The sequence below is a fragment of the Nicotiana tabacum genome, chromosome 7, assembly GCF_000715075.1.
Source record: "Nicotiana tabacum cultivar K326 chromosome 7, ASM71507v2, whole genome shotgun sequence".
Lineage (NCBI taxonomy): Eukaryota > Viridiplantae > Streptophyta > Magnoliopsida > Solanales > Solanaceae > Nicotiana > Nicotiana tabacum.
The window spans coordinates 169,151,235-169,170,975 of record NC_134086.1 but is presented as its reverse complement, the minus strand read 5'-3'; the positions used below and the strand labels follow the sequence as shown (position 1 = coordinate 169,170,975).

General features: G+C 39.6%; 1 pseudogene; it reads left to right on the top strand.

The window, feature by feature from the left end:
• LOC107768002 (wax ester synthase/diacylglycerol acyltransferase 6-like) overlaps positions 1-406 on the top strand; it is a 31,410-nt pseudogene extending 31,004 nt beyond the window's left edge.
• Positions 407-19,741: the final 19,335 nt, after the last annotated feature.

Sequence of the window (19,741 nt, the reverse complement as noted above, 5' to 3'; positions counted from 1 at the left end):
CGGGGATGGAGCTAGAGTACGGCTAACAAGTTCGATAAAATTTAATAGTTTTGGTCTAAATTATATATTTATGTTAAAAACTATTAAATATGTATTAATAATTTATCAGAGTTTTATTTTCTAGAATTGAAAATCCATACACTCGAAATCTTAGTTATGTCTCTGATCTTGATGCCTCAACTCTTTCATGAAAGGATAAATCATTACGATTTTTGCTGAAATATAAATATGTGTTACAATATTAATGCAGGCAATCACAATGCACATGATGAGCTATGCGGGGAAGCCTGACATGCAAATATTGGTGGCTAAAGGCATCATCCCTGACCCCAAAGTCCTAGCCAAGTGTTTTCAAGATGTCTTACTGGAAATGAAGGAAGCTGCACAAGCTGTTGGAAACAAATAAAAGATCCAAACTACTAGAAATCATGTCATTTTCGTCCAAAGCTTTCCGACCGAAGTCGGTCGGAAATAAAAGTATTTGGTCGCAAAAGTCAACAAAAATTGACTGCCAACAAAAAAATAAAATTTCCGACCGACGGAAATTGGTCAAATATTTCGTCATACTTGCATATTATGTACAAAAACAATTATTTATTAAAAATTTACCAAATTTCCGACCGAATAAGATAATAATTTATTAATGATAGAAATATTTCCCTTATTAAATGCATTATTGTTGTATAATCATCTTTTATTAGATGCTCTTCTTCGTTTCCGACACGAATGAAAACTGGATTTATTCTTACTTTATATTTTTTATTAGTTGACTTTTTTTCATTTGAGGTCATAAGTATAATTTTGACAAGCTAGTTTTTATAGTCCCTGCTTTCGCCGATTTTGGAACTATTGTAGTACTTGATAGAAATCATCTTCCAGATAATTAATTTTTCACCAAGCACTTCATTGATATTTAATATATATCTCTAGAACTCGGGGCAATTGTTTCGATCTTTTGACACTTAGCCATAAGCGCTTCATCCCATATTATCAATTTTGTTTTTCTTATAAATTTAGCAATAGTTGCTCTGCTTTGATATATTTGTGATGGTTATTTCAATTGTTTGAAAAGGTATATCGAATTTAAAGTGAGTGACCTCATAATAAAATTATTGTTGGTACACCATTTGTTATTTTGCTAACAGTATCATGCTTCTTGATTGACATTTTCAAGTAATACATGACATAGAAATATTATTTCAATTCTGTCGGAGACTTCTACAAAGGATAATCCCGCTATACCAAAGTCGACTCTTTATAATATAGTCTTGAAAGTTTGTTCTTGTTCAGGATTTAGCTTTGATTATGCTTCAACAGATAATTGTGTGGCCGTTTGAGTCTTAATACTATACTAACATTTTTTAGTTTGTGATCTAATTTTTAATCTATAACGCTCTTTTTATGGAATAAATTTATGTACCCTGAGATTTTTTTTTTAAATTGAAAAATAATTTTACTCATATGATGAATTTAAAAAATAATTAAATTGGATTCTCTTGCTAAATAATTAATTGAAAGATTTTATTGTTTGGTGTATAACATAACAAATAATTTATTTTATGTTTATTAAGATTCTTACTATTAGTTAATGATTTAATCATAATTATAATTTTATCCACTATAAATATTATTTTCAAAGAGTAAAAAAGATGATCTAACATTTAACTTTTTAGATCTTTATGTATGGAGAATCATTAGCGATATTGACTCTTACCAACCATTTTTTTCTCTTTGTCACACATTTATATTCTTAAATAATTTCTTAGTTGTTGATATTACACGAAAAATCAAATTAAAAATATATTATTTGTGTAGAAAATAATTCAAATACAGTATAAAAGTATATTATGGGGATATGTTTTTCTCTAAAATTCAACGCTTTAGGCAATTCATTTAAGAGTATTTTATTTTGTCTTGGTATTGAATGTTATAGAGTGGTAATGTACTGCCAATATGGAGGATTCTTATAAAATTATATTAATTTCTACATACTTTTAATAAGAATTAAATAGATAAAATTTTATTAATTTAAAAATTTTAACTATTAAAAAAATCAACATAGAAGGTATTGTAGTCCAAAAAAAAGAAGAAGGTTATTTTAGTTATATCCTTTACCTATGAATTCTTCTATTTAATATTTAAGACTATTTTGGTCTTTCAATATTGTATTCGTACTTTTATAATAATATAGACTCTCCTTTTTCTAAATAGATTTGGACAATATGAATTAGTAATAGGACATTATAATATGTTTTCAAATTAAATTAGTAAAAGAAATTTTTAACGTGTCTATGCTCGAAAGTACTTATACTAATAGGATTCCTAACGTGTAGTATTATGTCCTAACATTAATAGGATTATAAGCCTAGTGCCTAGAATTTCAGTTATGTCCTTTTATGTGAGTTATTATGTTTTATATTATAAGGTTATTTTTGTAAACGATATTGTATTCATGCTTTTATTAATTACTATCGAACAGTAAATAACTTAAATTCCAAAGCATGTCGATTTTATAAAAATAAATGCCCTTTAAAAAGTTTATGATTGAGAATATGGAATAAACCTTATTAGAAGTATTTGGTCCTTTTTTTTGAATGAATTCATATAATACGTTCTCAAACAAAATTGAAATATAATTCAAATAAAAAAGGAAAAGGAAATTAAATTAAGTTATTTAAATTAATATGTGTACTTATTATCGTTGTTGTCCAAACATGAATAGGATTATAGGTATACTTGGTCCAAAAAGAAGTATGTCTATGTCAGACAAGTAATTACTAATAGAATTAAGGAGGAATTTAGGATCCAAAACGTAATATGTTTACATGGTTACGTGTTCCTAATAAAGGTAATTGGTATTCCTAAAGGTAATTGATTTACAAGGCTATCGTATAGTGTATAGTATACGTGTATGTCCTAAAACTAATAGGATTATGAGGCTAATGTCTAGAATTCCGATTATGTCCTTTTATTGTGAGTTATTATGCTTAATATTAAAAGGTTATTTTTGTAATCCAACATTATATTCATGCTTTTATAATAATATAGATAGATTTATGTGTGTAAATAATAAAGAGGGATTAAATATATATATTAAGAGGGATTAAATAATATACATATATATAGTATAGTGTAGTATATATACTAATTTGAGCAGTAAATGGGGGAACGGGATTATAATAGTCAAAACGACTGGCAGGGTCATTACAATACTATATATACACACTATACTATACTATACTATATAGACATCTTAATATAGCTAATGTTATATCGAATATAGCTTATATACTATACACTTAGTATATATATTATACTATACTATATATACAACAACAACAACAACAAATATAGCTAATATTATATCGAGCAAATATACTATACACTTAGTATATGTCACGACCCTAGTTCACCAACCGCGAACATGTCATGACGGCACCTAGTCTCCGTGACCAGGTAAGCCTAACACTGGCGGAAACATGATAATTGCGGAAAAATAGAATACCATATTTAATTATCTAAAAAGGAAATTGTACTGAATGTCGCTCGGCATATACGACTCAATATCTCAAGACTAAAACAATCCCAAAACCCGGAAACTCACGGGAAAACACAGGCTACAGAAATGTACAGTGAGGCTCCAAATTCCAGAATATCTAACAAACGGAAGGAAAGAGAACTAAGTACTAAAGATAGAATAAAGAGCGAGACTCGTCGGTCTGCCGACGCAGCAGATCTACCTCGAAGTCTCCGTAGTCCTCCTGCCTCACTGATAGTGCGCCTGAGTAGAGGTACCTGGATCTGCACATGAAAACATGCGCAGAAGAGGCGTGAGTACACCACAGCGGTACTCAGTAAGTGCCAAGCCTAACCTCGGTTGGGTAGTGATGAGGAAGGTCAGGGCCGTACTGAGGTTATATAAAATATAAAGATATCAGGATAAGATAAGCAATGCAATTGAGAACCTACAGTAAGAATCTATGCAGGATAATAAGAGTACAATAACGGAAACAATGATGAAAGCAAACCATAAGGAAAGTAAGCGGGGATCTCTAAGTATCCCGAGGATCTCTTAGTATTCTCGACATGTACTAGGGATCTCTTGGTATCCCGAGGATCTCTCGGTATCCTCAATATAAGCCAGGGATCTCTTGGTATCCTCAATATGTACTAGGGATCTCTTGGTATCCCGATGATCTCTTGGTATCCTCAATATGTACTAGGGATCTCTTGGTATCCCGAGGATCTCTCGGTATCCTCAATATATGTGCCAGGGATCTCCCGGGAATCTAACCCGTAGTCGCAAAGTAAATGTGCAGGGGGAATCTCCCGGGAATTTAACCAGTAGTCCCAAAGTAAATGTGCAGAGGGAATCTCCCGGGAATCTAACCCGTAGTCCCAATTTAAAACACAGAGAAGCAACACAAGAATATTAAATTAAACACTAATTTCGTACCAAGTAAACATTTACTTCTAGACTAACATGCTTCACGTAATGCAATTCAGGCAATATAAGCAAATAGGCAATTAAATCAACTAAACATGCCTTTCTAGGCTAGCAACATGCTAAATTCACAAGTAGAATAAAACAAGAAAAGAACTCAATTAAAATACTTAAGGAAAACCCGGATTTTCAACAATTAGCTCAAGTACGCGCTCGTCACCTCACGTACAGGGCATTTCAATTATCAAATATAGCACATCCTAAGGGGAAAGGTCCCCCACACAAGATTAGACAAGCCACTTACCTCGAATGCTCCAAACTCAACTCACGCTTCTAGAATAGCTTTACCCCTCGAATTCACCACCCAACCGCTCGAATCTAGTCACAAATTGCTTGAATGCATTAATAATTACTATTGGAACTAACCCCAATGCATAAAAATAGTTTTTACTAGGTTTTTCCCAAAAAGGTCAAAAATACCCCCGGACCGACGTGGTCGAAACTCGAGGTTCGAACCAAATCCCGATTACCCATTCTCCCACGAATCCAAATATATGTTTTGTTTTGAAATCGGACCACAAATTGAGGTCCAACTTCTCAATTTGTAGAAAACTTAGGTTCTACCCAAAACACCCAATTTCCCCATGAAAATCTTTGATTTGAAATTGAAATCATGTTAAAAGATGTTAAGAAGTGAAGAAATTAAGTTAGAAATCACTAACCAATGGTTTTGGAGAAGAAAAGTTATTTGGAAAATCGCCTCTTAGGTTTTGGGTTTTTGAAAAGTGGAAAAAATGACTGAAGTCCCGAATATATATACTTTTGCTGGGGGCTGGCGCAGACCGCGCAGAAATGCACCGCAGTCGCGCCGAGGGAGGGAAGAAATGGGCTTTCTCTGAACCCACCCAGCGCGGACCGCACTGATTTGGTGCGCGGCCGCGCTGGTTGACCCTCTGAACTCCACCACGTGGACCGCACAAAAAGGCACCGCGGCCGCGTGGCTGCCAGAGCGAACCGCGCGGAAATGACCGCGGCCGCACTGGGGCCTGCAACATCTGAACCTGCATTTTTAAGCCTAAGACCTCCCGGGCCCCACTCAAAACTCACCCGAGCCCTCGGGGCTCCAAACCAAACATTCATATGATCTCGAAAACACCTTACGAACTTACTCGTGCGATCAAATCGCCAAAACGACATCATATACATAGGATCAAGCCTCGAAACACATGATTTTCTTTCAACTTTCATAAAACTCAAATTCCCCATTTTAAGTCTGAAACACGTCATATGACGTCCGTTTTTAGCCAAACTTAACAAATAGTGCTTAAAACATATTTAAGACTCGTACCGGGCGTCGGAACCAAAATACGAGCCCGATACCATAGTTTTCCGATCAATTTTCTTCTTCCTTTTCCTTAATTAATTTCATAAAATAATTTCACACAAAAATTTATTTCTCGGGCTTGGGACCTCAGAATTTGATTTCGGGCACACTCCCAAGTCCCATATTTTTATACGGACCCTCCGGGACCATCGAATCACAAGTCCGGGTCCGTTTATCCAAAATGTTGACCGAAGTCAATATTATGCATATTAATATCAAAATTCATCAAAGTTTTCACATAATTCGCATATTGCAACATAAAGGCTTTCCGGCTACGCACCCGGACTGCACATGCAAATCGAGGCAACTAACAGCGAGGTTTTCAAGGCCTCGGAAGCACGGAACGAGGAAGAATTACGGTGATGACCCTTTGGGTCGTCACATTCTCCACCTCTAAAACAACCGTTCGTCCTCGAACGGGCAAAAGAAAGAAGTACCTGAGTCGGGAAATAAATGAGGATAATGGCTCCGCATATCAGACTCGGACTCCCAAGTCGATGCCTCAGGAGGCTGACCTCTCCACTGAACACGCACTGAAGGAAAACTCTTCGACCTCAACTGTCGAACCTGCCGGTCTAGAATAGCCACCGGCTCCTCCTCATATGACAGATCCTTGTCCAATTGGACAGTGCTGAAATCCAACACGTGCGATGGATCTCCGCGATACTTCCGGAGCATAGATACATGAAACACGGGATGCACAGCTGACAAGCTAGGTGGCAAGGCAAGTCTATAAGCCACCTCTCCCACACGATCAAGAATCTCAAATGGACCGATGAACCTAGGGCTGAGCTTGCCCTTCTTCCCAAATCTCATCACGCCCTTCATAGGCGATACACGGAGCAATACCCGCTCACCAACCATGAAAGCAACATCTCTGACCTTGCGGTCTGCATAACTCTTCTGTCTGGACTGAGCTGTACGAAGTCTATCCTGAATAATCCGGACTTTATCCAAGGCCTCCTGAACCAAATCAGTACCCAATAATCGAGCCTCTCCCGGCTCAAACCATCCCACCGAAGATCTATACCGTCTCCCATATAAAGCCTCATACGGAGCCATCTGGATGTTGGACTGGTAGCTGTTATTGTAGGCGAACTCTGCTAAAGGCAAAAACTGATCCCACGAGCCTCCAAAATCAATAACACAGGCTCGGAGCATATCTTCAAGAATCTGAATAGTCCTCTCAGACTGACCGTCCGTCTGGGGATGAAATGTTGTGCTCAACTGCACCTGGGTGCCTAACTCTTGCTGAACTGCTCTCTAGAAATGCGAGATAAACTGCGGACCCCGGTCTGAAATGATAGATATGGGCACCCCATGAAGGCGGACGATCTCCCTGATGTAAATCTCAGCTAATCTCTCGGGTGAATAGGTAGCTGCAATGGGAATAAAATGCGCTGACTTGGTCAGCCTATCAACAATAACCCAAACCTCGTCAAACTTCTTCCGAGTCAATGGAAGTCCAGTAACGAAGTCCATAGTGATTCGCTCCCACTTCCACTCAAGAAGCTCAATCCTCTGAAACAACTCACCAGGTCTCTGATGCTCATACTTAACCTGCTGACAATTCAAACACCGTGCCACATATGCCACAATATCATTCTTCATTCTATGCCACCAATAATGCTGCCGCAAACCCTGATACATCTTCGCGGCGCCCGGATGAATAGAGTACCGGGAGCTATGGGCCTTCTCTAAAATCAATTCCCGAAGCCCATCCATGTTAGGCACACAAACTCGACCATGCAATCTCAATACACCATCAACTCCCAAGGTCACTTTCTTGGCACCTCCACGCTGTACCGTGTCTCTCAAGTCACACAAATGGGGATCATCGAACTGCCGATCACGGATATGCTCCAATAACGAAGAACGAGCGACCGTGCAAGCTAATAATCGACTAGGCTCAGAAATGTCCAACCTCACAAACTGATTTGCCAAAGCCTGAACATCCAAAGCAAGCGGTCTCTCACCGACGGGGATATAAGCAAGACTGCCCATACTGGTTGACTTCCTACTCAAGGCATCGGCCACCACATTGACCTTTCCCGGGTGATATAAAATAGTGATGTCATAATCTTTCAACAATTCCAACCACCTCCTCTACCTCAAATTCAACTCCTTTTGCTTGAACAAATACTGAAGACTCTTATGATCCGTGAACACCTCACACGTCACACCATATAAGTAATGGCGCCAAATCTTTAGGGCGTGAACAATGGCGGCTAACTCAAGGTCGTGAACAGGGTAGTTCTTCTCATGTATCTTCAAATGTCTGGACGCGTAGGCAATCACCCTACCATCCTACATCAACACCGCTCCGAGGCCAACCATCGAGGTATCACAATAGACTGTATAAGGCCCCGAACCTGTAGGCAGTATCAAAATTGGGGTTGTGGTCAAGGCTGTCTTGAGCTTCTGAAAGCTCGCCTCACACTCCTCCGTCCACTGAAATGGACCACCCTTCTGGGTTAACCTGGTCATAGGGGCTATAATTGATGAAAACCCCTCCACAAAACGACGGTAGTAGCCAGCCAAACCAAGAAAACTACGGATCACAGTAGCTGAGGATGGTCTGGTCCAACTCTGCATGGCCTCTACCTTCTTCGGATCCACCTGAATACCTTCACTCGAAATCACGTGGCCTAAGAATGCCACTGAATCCAACCAAAACTCACATTTCGAGAACTTAGCATATAACTTCTTCTCTCTCAGAGTCTGAAGCACAGTTCCCAGGTGTTGCTCATGATCTTCCCGACTCCGAGAATACACCAGAATATCATCAATAAAGACAATGACGAACGAGTCAAGATATGGCCGGAACACACTGTGCATCAAATGCATAAAGGCTGCTGGGGCATTGGTCAGCCCAATGTCATAACAAGGAAATCGTAATGGCCATACCGAGTCCTGAAAGCAGTCTTCGGGATATTTGGTTCTCGAATCTTCAACTGATGGTAACCTGAGCGCAAATCAATCTTCGAAAACACTCGTGCACCTTGAAGCTGGTCAAACAGATCATCGATACGAGGCAAAGGATAATGGTTCTTAACTGTAACTTTGTTCAACTGGCGATAATTAATACACATACGCATAGAACCATCCTTTTCTTTACAAACAAGACAGGAGCACCCCAAGGCGATACACTAGGCCAATAAAACCCTTATCAAGCAATTCTTGTAACTGATCCTTCAACTCCTTCAACTCAGGAGGAGCTATACGATATGTGGGAATAGAAATGGGCTGAGTGCCCGGCAACAGATCAATGCCAAAATCAATATCTCTATCAGGCAGTATGCTTGGAAGATCAGCTGGAAACACATCGGGAAAATCTCGTACTACTGGAACTGAATCAACTGAAGGAGTATCAATACTGACGTCTCTCACATAAGCTAAGTACGCGGAACACCCCTTTTTAACCATACACTAAGCTTTAAGAAAAGAGATAACTCTACTGGGAGTGTGATCTAAAGTACCACTCCACTCAACACGCAAAATACCTGGCATAGCCAGCGTCACGGTCTTGGCATGACAATAAAGAGTAGCATAATGGGGCGACAACCAGTCCATGCCAAGAATAATATCAAAATCAACCATGTTGAGCAACAATAGGTCTGCTCTGGTCTCAAAACCACGAATAGTAACCAAACACGACCGATAAACGCGGTCCACAACAATAGAATCTCCCACAGGAGTAGATACATAAACAGGAGAACTCAACGAATCTCGGGCTACACCCAAATGCGGAGCAAAATAAGAAGACACATAAGAATAAGTGGAGCCTGGATCGAATAAAACTGATGCATCTTTGTGACAAACCAGTATAATACCTGTGATGACGGAATTAGAGGCAACAGCCTCGGTACGGGCAGGAAAGGCATAGTATTTGGCCTAGCCTCCCCCTCTAGGGCGACCTCTACCTTCCCGACCTTTACCTCTAGCTGGCCGAGTAGGTGGGGTAGCAACTGGAGCTGTAACCATAGCCTGAGAACTTTGCGGGGCACGTTGTGGCTGAAAAGTGTGTGGAGGTGCACCCCTCCCAAGTCTAGGGCAATCCCTCACCACGTGGCGTGTGTCACCACACTCGAAACAAGCTCTGGGAGGACGTGGTGGCTGTGACTGGCTAGGTCCAGGTCTTCTAGGCTGACCTCCGAAAGCACCCCGCGCAGGAGGCGCGCTAGAAATTGGAGGTGCATAATATGGCTCCTGAGATCCGAGAGGAGCTGGAGCATTGCTGGCTGCTGGAAGAGCTGAATGAACGGGGCAACTCATATAGATCCTACCATGACGACCTGCAGCTAGGGCACGAGCACCAGAAAAATGGCCCGACTCACGAGACCTCTTGGCCTCCCTCTCCTCTCTCTCCCTAGCATGCATACCCTCGACCCTCCTAGCAATGCTCACTACCTGATGATAAGAAATATCCATCTCCAACTCACGAGCCATGCTAGATCTGATGGGAGGAATAAGCCCCTCAATAAACCGGAGAACCCTCTCGCGGACAGTAGCAACCAAGGCTGGTGCATTCCTAGACAATCTGGTGTAACGGATAGCATACTCTGAAATAGTCATAGCATCCTGGCGCAAATGCTCAAACTCTGAATGCCATGCGTCCCTGAGGCTCTGAGGGATGAACTCTCTCAAAAAACATGTTTGAGAACTGGGTCCAAGTCAGTGAAGCATCCTCGTCTGGACTGTCTAACTCATAGGTGTGCCACCACTCATAGGTGGCTCCCCGAAGTTGGAAAGCAGTGAAAGAAACCCCGCTCGATCCGGTAATACCCATAGTACAAAGAATACGGTGGCAATCCTCCAGAAATCCCAAGGCATCATCTGTCGCTAGTCCACTGAAAACTGGAGGATCATACTTCTTAAACCTCTCGAGTCTTCGCTGCTCATCCTCAGAAGAAGCTGCCCTATCCTCGGGCTGATCTGGAACTGCAGTCTGTACAGGAATCATCTCTGGGACCTTCTCAACCTGCACTCGCTGCTCAGGAGTGCGGTCGGCTGGAGTCTGTGCCCCTCCCCCGGCCTGGGATGTGGCTGTAGCAAAGGGAAGCAACCCTGCCTGAGCCAGCGTGGTGTACATACTCATAAACTATGCCAATGTCTCCTGAATGGCTGGAGTAGTAGTGGTTATAGGTGTGTCGGGTGCCTGAACTCCGGCTGGATCTGCTGGCGGTACCTCAGCGTCAGCTCGCGCAGGTGCTATGGCTGCAACCCGTGCGCGTCCACGGCCTCTGCCCTGACCCCTGCCTCTAACGGCTACAGGAGGGGGTACGGGTGCATGATCGTCCCGAGTAGCACGTGTACTCACTATCTGTGAGAGAATAGAAGACAGAAGTTTAGAATTAATGTCAAAAATATCGCACGACAAGGAGATCAATGAAGTGAAGAATTTTTCCGAAACAGTTACATAGCCTCTCGTAGATAAGTACAGACGTCTCTGTACCGATCATCGAGACTCTAATAAACCGGCCTATGTTCCGTGACTCCTATGAACCTAGAGCTATGATACAAACTTGTCACGACCCTAGTTCACCAACCACGAACATGTCATGACGACACCTAGTCTCCGTGACCAGGTAAGCCTAACACTTGCGGAAACATGATAATTGTGGAAAAATAGAATACCATATTTAATTATATAAAAAGGAAATTGTACTGAATGCCACTCGGCATATACGACTCAACATCTCAAGACTAAAACAATTCCAAAACCTAGAAACTCACGGGAAAACACAGGCTACATAAATGTATAGTGAGGCTCCAAACTCCAGAATATCTAACAAACGGAAGGAAAGAGAACTAAGTACTAAAGATAGAATAAAGAGGGAGACTCGTCGGTATGCGGACGCAGCAGATCTACCTCGAAGTCTCCGTAGTCCTCCTGCCTCACTGATAATGTGCCTGAGTAGAGGTACCTGGATCTACACATGAAAACATGCGCAGAAGAGGCGTGAGTACACCACAGCAGTACTCAGTAAGTGCCAAGCCTAACCTCGGTTGGGTAGTGACGAGGAAGGTCAGGGCCCTACTGAGGTTATATAAAATATAAAGATGTCAGGATAAGATAAGCAGTGCAATTGAGAACCTACAGTAAGAATCTATGCAGGATAATAAGAGTACAATAACGGAAACAATGATGAAAGCAAACCATAAGGAAAGTAACCGGGGATCTCTAAGTATCCCGAGGATCTCTTAGTATCCTCGACATGTACTAGGGATCTTTTGGTATCTCGAGGATCTCTCGGTATCCTCAATATAAGCCGGGGATCTCTTGGTATCCCGAGGATCTCTTTTTACTAGAGACCTCTTGGTATCCCGAGGATCTCTCGGTATCCTCAATATAAGCCAGGGATCTCTTGGTATCCCGAGGATCTCTTGGTATCCTCAATATGTACTAGGGATCTCTTGGTATCCCGAGGATCTCTCGGTATCCTCAATATATGTGTCGGGGATCTCCCGGGAATCTAACCCGTAGTCCCAAAGTAAATGTGCAGGGGGAATCTCCCGGGAATCTAACCCGTAGTCCTAATTTAAAACACAGAGCAGCAACACAAGAATATTAAATTAAACGCTGATTTCGTACCAAGTAAACATTTACTTCTAGCCTAACATGTTTAACTTAATGCAATTCAGGCAATTTAAGAAAATAGGCAATTAAGTCGGCTAAACATGCCTTTCTAGGCTAGCAACATGCTAAATTCACAAGTAGAATAAAACAAGAAAAGAACTCAATTTAAATACTTAAGGAAAAACCGAATTTTCAACAATTAGCTCAAGTACGTGCTCGTCACCTCACGTACAGGTCATTTCAATTATCAAATATAGCATATCCTAAGGGGAAAGGTCCCACACACAAGGTTACACAAGCCACTTACCTCGAATGCTCCAAACTCAACTCACGCTTCTAGAATAGCTTTACCCCTCGAATTCAACACCCAATCGCTCGAATCTAGTCACAAATTGCTTGAATGCATTAATAATTACTATTGGAACTAACCCCAATGAATAAAAATAGTTTTTACAAGGTTTTCCCCAAAAAGGTCAAAAATAACCCCGGACCCACATGGTCGAAACTCGAGGTTCGGACCAAAACCCGGTTACTCATTCTCCCACGAATCCAAATATATATTTTTCTTTGAAATCAGACCCCAATTTGAGGTCCAACTTCTCAATTTGTAGAAAACCTAGGTTCTACCCAAAACACTCAATTTCCCCATGAAAATCTTTGATTTGAAGTTGAAATCATGTTAAAAGATGTTAAGAAGTGAATAAATTAAGTTAGAAATCACTTACCAATGGTTTTGGAGAAGAAACGTTGTTTGAAAAATCGCCTCTTAGCTTTTGGGTTTTTGAAAAGTGGAAAAAATAACTGAAGTCCCGAATATATATACTTTTGTTGGGGCTGGCACGGACCGCGCAGAAATGCACTGCGGTCGTGCCGAGGGAGGGAAGAAGTGGGCTTTCTCTGAACCCACCCAGCGCGGACCGCACTGATTTGGTGCGCGGCCGCGCTGGTTGACCCTCGGAACTCCACCACGCGGACCGCACAGAAAGGCACCACGGTCGCGTGGCTGCCAGCGCGAACGGCGCGGAAATGACCGCGGCCGTACTGGGGCCTGCAACATCTGAACCTGCATTTTTAAGCCTAAGACCTCTCGGGCCCCACTCAAAACTCACCCGAGCTCTCGGGGCTCCAAACCAAACATTCATATGATCTCGAAAACACCTTACGGACTTACTCGTGCGATCAAATCGCCAACACGACATCATATACATAGGATCAAGCCTCGAAACATATGATTTTCGTTCAACTTTCATAAAACTCAAATTCCCCATTTTAAGTCTGAAACACGTCATATGACGTTCGTTTTTAGCCAAACTTTACAGATAGTGCTTAAAACATATTTAAGACTCCTACCGGGCATCGGAACCAAAATACGAGCCCGATACCACGGTTTTCTGATCAATTTTCTTCTTCTTTTTCCTTAATTAATTTTAGAAAATAATTTCACACAAAAATTCATTTCTCGGGATTGGGACCTCGGAATTTGATTCTAGGCACACTCCCAAGTCTCATATTGTTTTGCGGACACTCCGGGACCGTCGACTCACAGGTCCGGGTCCGTTTACCCAAAATATTGACCGAAGTCAATATTATGCATATTAATATCAAAATTCATCAAAAGTTTCACATAATTCGCATATTTCAACATAAAAGCTTTCCGGCTACGCGCCCGAACTGCGCACGCAAATTGAGGCAATTAACAGCGAGGTTTTCAAGGCCTCGGAAGCACGGAACAAGGAAGAATTACGGTGTTGACCCTTTGGGTCGTCACAGTATATATACTACAGTATATTATATAGTAGTGATTGTTTATCTTATAAGTTGATAATTACAATAAGTAGAAGAGTACTAGTGGTGTGCTTAACTAACGTTAATGGAGTAATTGATTAGCATATATATTAATAATGCACTAAGTAGAAGTGTATTAGTTGTAATTAGCAAATGTATTAGTTGTAATAAGCTTATTGATTGATAGTTACACTAAGTATAGTATTAACATATATCCTTAAGTAATTTAGTGATTCTTTTGCCTACACATTGATAATGACACTAAATAGAAGTGTAAGTATCCTTGAGAAATGTTAATGATTGATTAGTTTATGAATTGATAATAACCTAAGTAGAACTGCATTAGTAGTATCCTTAAGTAATGTTAGGCTCGATTATACTATAGATTGATAATTACATTATGTAGAAATGTATTAGTGATATTTAGCTTATAAATTAATAATTACACTAAGTATAAGTGGATTGGCTTTGTAATAATTATACTAAATAATAATATAGTACTAGTAATTAGCTTATAAATTGATAATTACTCTAAGTAGAACTAGATTTGTGGTATCCTTAAGCAATGTTAGTTATTGATTAGCCTATTCATTAATAATTATACGTTAATATAAGTGTATTAATGGTATCGACAAGAAATATTAGTGATTGTTTATCTTATAAGTTGATAATTATATTAGCTAGAAGTTTAGTAGTGGTATGCTTAACTAACGTTAATAATTGATTAGCCTATACATTGATACTACTCTACGTAGAAACTCTAAGTAGAAGTGTATTATTTGTAATTAGTAAGTGTATTAGTTGTAATTAGCTTATAGATCGATATTACACTAAGTATAAGTGCATTAGTAGTATCACTAAGTAATGTTAGGTTCGATTCGACCGTAAATTGATAATTACATGACGTAGAAGTGTATTAGTGACAATTAGCTTATATAAATTGATAATTACGCTAAGTACAAGTGGATTGGCTGATGATTTATTTTAAATTGATAATCACACTACCTAAATGCGTATTTCATAGAAATATCCATAAGATTATTTTGTAGTTTATAATAATTATTGATAATTACACTAAGTGAAACTCTATAATGATTGTACTGGTAATTAGCTTGTAAATTGATAATTACTCTAAGTAGAATTAGATTTGTGGTATCCTTAAGTGTATAAGTGATAATTAATTAACTTATAAATTAATAATTACACAAAAATTATGGGTCATTAATTTTGATTTATATAATTATGTGTTAGAATGGAGAGATTGACGAGGACGTCACTCACTGCATAGAAGTGGGGTGGATGAAATGGAGGCTAGCATTTGGAGTCTTATGTGACAAGAAAGTGCCACCGATATTCAAAGGTAAGTTTTATAGGGCGGTGGTTAGACCAACCATGTTGTATGGGGCAGAGTGCTGGCCAGTTAAGAACTCTCATATCCAGAAGATAAAGGTAGCTGAGATGAGGATGTTGAGGTGGATGTGCGGGCACACTAGGATAGATAAGATTAGGAATGACGATATTCGAGAGAAGGTGGGTGTGGCCTCTGTGGAAGACGGGAAGCGAGGCTCAGATGGTTCGGGCACTTGCGGAGGAGAAGCCTGGATGCTCCTGTGAGGAGGTATGAGCTGCTGGCTTTAGTGGGTTCGAGAAGAGGTAGATGATGGCCTAAGAAGTATTGGGGAGAGGTGATCAGGCAGGATCTGACACGATTGCAGATTTTCGAGGACATGGCCTTTGATAGGAAGGTTTGGAGGTTGAGCATTAGGATTGTGGGATAGGGTGGTAGTCGCGCTTCCCCTCCTCCATTCCGGGGGTAAAACGAGTTTGAGTAGGTTGGTCCTATACAGGCCTGTGGTTAATGTAGAGTTCACACTAACCTTACTGTTTTCATAGCTCTAGACCTTAGTTGTGGGTTATGGTTATTGCATGTCATCTATTTTATGGTTTTTAGGATACTATCATTATTTCTATGGTTATGTTGACGTTACTGATGAATTGTCTTTTCTTGTTTTCTTGTTTTATTTTTATCTTCTTGAGCCGAGGGTCTATCAAAAATAGCCGTCCTACCCTATCAGGGTAGGGGTAAGGTCTGCGTATACATTACCCTCCCCAGATCCCACTTAGTGGGACTTTACTGGGTCGTTGTAGTTGTTGTTGTTGTTGTTGTTGTATTCTAAATAATTATAAATTTGAATTTGATTCATGCTAATTTGTTAGTTAGAATTTTATTAATTGTGAATTATGATTTCTGTTATACAATATAATATTTATAAGTGAGAAAAATATTTTAGAATTTAATCATTAAGTTTTACAATTATTTTAAAAAATAAGTTTGTTACAATTATTTATTAGGCAATTAATTGATAATTACAGTAAGTATAAAAGTGTAATAGTTACAATTAGCTCTTCTCAGCAAAAACCCTAACTTTTTTTACTCTTTTCTCTTTCTCCGCCCCACTCACGCCTTTCTCTTTCTCTTTCATCTTTCTCTTTATCTTTCTCAGCAAATCCCCGCTTGGAAGTGGATCTGGGCGTTTCATCCTTCTTCTTTCTTAAAGCGGGGGAAATAGAAGGTGAAGCCAAGCAGAAGTCAAGCAGAGCGTCTTTCCTGCTGCCAATCCCAAATACCTCCACAAACTCAGTCTCTTCCCACACATTTTTTAACCCTTCTCCCTGCATATCATTTTCACGATTCCCTTCATAATTGTTACTGTCTCTGCTGTCGAAAATCGAGTTCGTTTCCGCTCGCGTAGGCTCGGGGCTGCATTTCAACTTGATTCTAATTCTCTGGTGTGGAAAAGAGCAAGACTCTCTTTCTACTCTTTTGTTTGTATAAATAGACACTTGGATTTTGTATGTAAATTGATGTGGGGGTTATGTCCGATCGGTTCTTTTTCTTGTTTGTGAATTTGACAATCAGAATAGATTTTTTTCTAGTGCTTGTTGCAAGTTGGGATTATTCATAGCTGCTTTTAGAAATGAATGATTTTCTTAGGGGCGTATTCATTGCCCAAGTCATTTGGTTCTAGTTGAACCTCTGATGAAATTATTATGTTGATAGATGCACCCATAAACTATATTCTTCTTATATTCTTATATAAGTAATATGTTTAACAAAAAAGTGGAATTTCGGTTAAAGCCTTAATTTAGAAGAACTCGGGTTACTGATAATTAAAGAATGAATAAATGAAAATGATTTTGCCAACAATAAGATAATCAGAAGAAAACAAAGTAAACCAATGTATTCAGATAGTATTTCGTATCCTTACAAATGATCCATTATCTTCTTTTTATAGCTATTTTCAAGTTATATGTTATGCCTTTGTCATAATAAGACCATTATAAACAATTAAAGGCATTAAATGCTACGTTACATAATCATTGTGATTCAGTACAGATTTCCTAACATTTTTAGTATTTAATGCTTATTAAATACTGTATATGTACTTTCTTGTGCTGTCAGATTCATTCTCCTTGATTTTTGGATTAAATAAGTACGAGCGTTGAGTCTTCTGAATAACCGCTCGTGCCTCTTCATGTGCCTCTGCTCGTATCTATTGCAACTCGTGCCTCTTTGCTAATCATCATCCTTTGACCAGCCTCCATGTCATGACACGTCATCTTTCCATCACTTCAATATGTAAACTCAATTTTTTCCAATACAGATAGTCCCCCCACTTGCCATTTATTCATCAATTAAATATTTGGGAAGTGGAATTCATTAAAGCGGGAATTTTTGTCATCATTAATGCTATGACAGAATCGACGCTTTAATTGTCACTTCCATTTAATGCTCTTCACATGTGACACCCTTTTACTGGTTCTACAACTTTGCAGTGCTTTTTAGGGTTTTTTCCACAGCTTCACTAATCACGAAGCGTCAGTTCTCATTATGACCTTTCTATCATTGTACCTTTTCCTTTGATGGTTGCTTCTCAGTGTAAATATAGTTTTCTTCTTTGTCTTTACCACATAAAGTTCTCTGAATATCCAATTCTCGAATCTTTGTTTGCTTCTTTCTCGTACTATCATGTCTTCATCAAATCCTAACCCAAAAAGGGTCCCCATAGTTGATAGCTTCCCCAATGCCCCCAGTAGGAGTAGAAGAGGGGGTAGTCTTCGTAATTTAGGATCTTCATCTCTGCGGGTTCTTCTCTTCCTTCGTCTGGTTCCAGTCCTGCTTTTAGAACCAGAGGTTCTTTTTCTCAAAGATCTTCTTCTAAAGGAAAAGAACCCTCTGAGCCTGTTCGTGAACCCACAGTGGATGAAATAGTTCCTGCTGAACTATCTTTCTATAATGATAGGGAGTCCTTGAGAAATCAAGTATCCTCTTTAGATCGTGCTGATATCTATCCAACTCAGATCACAGAAGGTCTAATTTCTCTAGTTCGTAATGACTGTCATTGGAGTCATGACTTTCTTATCATTTTTTCCAATCCAAATCAAAGAATCACCTCCTACTTAACCGGATTTTCCTTTGTCTATACGTACCCTTTCACATTAGGATTCAAACCTGCTATTGATCTTGTTATTCTCGAGTTTAGTCGTTTCTTCGATGTTTGCTTAAGTCAAATTGGCCCAATAGTATGGAGGGTTGTTGCCTATTTGAGGCATTTGAGCAATATGGCCAATGTGTCTTTTACTTTCTCCTATCTAATTCATCTTTACTCCCCCACACTCTTTCGCAATGGTGTTTTTACACTAGTAGCAAGGAGCAAAAGAGTTCTGGTTAGTCCCGAAGATGACAGAGACTGTGGCTGGTATGCCAGGTTTGTTGCTGCCCCCACTGTTGGTTTAGTAGGTGATGAAAATGTTCCCTTCCTTGAGAAGTGGAATTTTGCACGGGAGTCTTCTTTTCAGTAACTGTATCGTACCTTTTTCCTCAGTTTTGAAGATTAATTCTGCTTTTCTTTTCCAGCAACCATGAGAATTGTTGAAGAAATTTTCAATTTCCGCGATTGAGTAGGAAAGTTGCTGAATATAGCCCCAGTGGAGGGTAGATCTTGGAAAAATCTTTCTCACCGCTTTGGTTGGAAAGTAAAAACTCATGGTAAGGAAAAATTCTTTTACTAAGAGTTTTTATTTAACTCCTCAGTGTCTTTTTCCTGAACTGATTTTAATCCTTCTTTCTATCAGGATTTGTAGTTCGAGGGATTAGTGTCGAGGCGGTTGAGGCTTATCGTATTTCTTTGGAAAGGGCCCAAGAAATAATTTTGGGCTCTTTATCGAAAAGAAAAACCATTGATGACCAAGACTCCGAAGAAGATGAAGACGGGGGTTCCTTGATAACAAGGCCACGGGCTTGTAGACGTATTATTTAAGATGATGAAGCAGAAGCATCCCCCCGCCGTTCTACTCCTCTTACCAAGTCTGCTAAAGCCCCGGTAGTGATCCCTGATGATGTTGATGATGTTCCCGCTGCAGCTCATAATTCTATTGAGCAGCTTTTTGACCGCGGGTTTGGTAGTGAAAGTTTAGGTCTAATTTCTGATGAAGCACCCCTGGCTTCTTTTTCTACTCCCACTCCTGTGACTCCTTCCTTGCCAAT